The sequence below is a fragment of the Camelina sativa genome, chromosome 2, assembly GCF_000633955.1.
Source record: "Camelina sativa cultivar DH55 chromosome 2, Cs, whole genome shotgun sequence".
In the NCBI taxonomy this organism is placed as follows: domain Eukaryota; kingdom Viridiplantae; phylum Streptophyta; class Magnoliopsida; order Brassicales; family Brassicaceae; genus Camelina; species Camelina sativa.
Window position 1 is genome coordinate 3,860,810 of NC_025686.1, and position 1,892 is coordinate 3,862,701.

Genomic DNA, 1,892 nt, shown 5'->3' on the forward strand with positions numbered 1-1,892 from the left:
TTTAATTTTAAAAATTTTAAATTTCTCTTGTATTTATTTGTTATTTTATTATTATTTTATTAATTTTAAAAATATAAAATTTTACAGGTATTTGATATAAGTATTCAAAGTATAGGATTTTTGTAGTGTTTTCAAGGTTTTAACCTGATGTGTCTGCATTTTATAGGATTTTAACAATAGTTTTTACATTTGTTTTGAGTCTTTTGTTAGGTCCAAGTGTGCTTTTAGAGTCCTTTTAGTCTTTTGTGAATCTTTACAGGTTCTAGGTGACTTTGGAAGGAATCTGAGNTTTTTTTATTTTTTTTGTAATGAGGGAATAAATGTTAAGATGTTATATTTGTATAATTAGGTGACATGAGTGAGAATGGGTTTTTGTTGACTACACCAGTAAGAAATCTGAGCAGTGGTTGACTTCAAAGATGGCCATTCAAATTAAGAAATTAACAAAATTTTAGCTAAATTTAATCCACATCTTGATTAGCCTTTTCTATTAAACTAGATTAAGACCCGTGCTACAGCACGGGTTGAAATTTATTTTATTTATATTATATTTTTATATAAAATATAATTTATGTTATTGTTTTTAAAAGGTTTTTTTAGATAAAATATTATGCAATAAAATCATATGCTAAATATGAAGGTTTGAAAAAAACACATATTTTATAAGTTTTATATTGTTAATGATTCTAGATAATTACCCATACTATAACAATGGTTAAAATTTAATTTCGTAATCTAACTTGTAACCCACTATTTAACTTGTAACTAATCAATCTATCAATTTCGTAATCTATCTTTGGTTAACGTTGTGTCAATTTGTGGAAATTAAATTTGTAATATTGTGTTTAAAAATCTTTGGAAACAACGTGATATATGACTAAAATCTTCCAAAAATACAGTTTGGAATATCCATGATTTTATTTGTTACCATTAATATAGTATCAATTATCAATATGAAATATCCCTTATATTTAGGTGTAACCATTAATATTAATAAATGGATCATTTAGTCTATAACCTATCTATAACCTATTTGTAACCATTTATTATAATTATAAAGTCTACAAAAACTATGTTGTGTACTTCCCTTTTATTAAAAATGGGATAAAAGGCGTATGTATAAAATTTGTATATAACTAGGATTTAACCCGTGGTACACCACGACACAATATTTTTAATTTTAAAAATTTTAAATTTCTCTTGTATTTATTTGTTATTTTATTATTATTTTATTAATTTTAAAAATATAAAATTTTACAGGTATTTGATATAAGTATTCAAAGTATAGGATTTTTGTAGTGTTTTCAAGGTTTTAACCTGATGTGTCTGCATTTTATAGGATTTTAACAATAGTTTTTACATTTGTTTTGAGTCTTTTGTTAGGTCCAAGTGTGCTTTTAGAGTCCTTTTAGTCTTTTGTGAATCTTTACAGGTTCTAGGTGACTTTGGAAGGAATCTGAGCGTTTTGGGGATGAAAATATGCATCTGGAGCTTAATTGGTTGAAGACTGATCGAGCTAGAAGGCAGATGAAGTGAGAGTAGAAATACGTTCTGGATCGGCTGATTCTCTCGAGATCGACCAGTCCCCGTACCCGACTCAAGTTTTCCGTTTTTGTTTTAAACCGACTTTTAGGGTTTTATTTTGATATTTAAGTTAGAGGCACGGCCTCCAGAGACATAAGCTTTATTTTCTGAGACTATTTTGTATTGAGAGCAAAGGGAGAAGATCTCTAATCCATCTTGACACCTTGGAGAAGATTTCTAAACCCTATTTTCTATTCTTTTGCAATTCAATTATGCTTTCTTCATCTTTGATTTGCTGTTTATGCTTCTCCATGTCTGAGTAGTTTCACTATTGGGTTTAGGGTTTCAGAAGGGTTTATATGATTAAT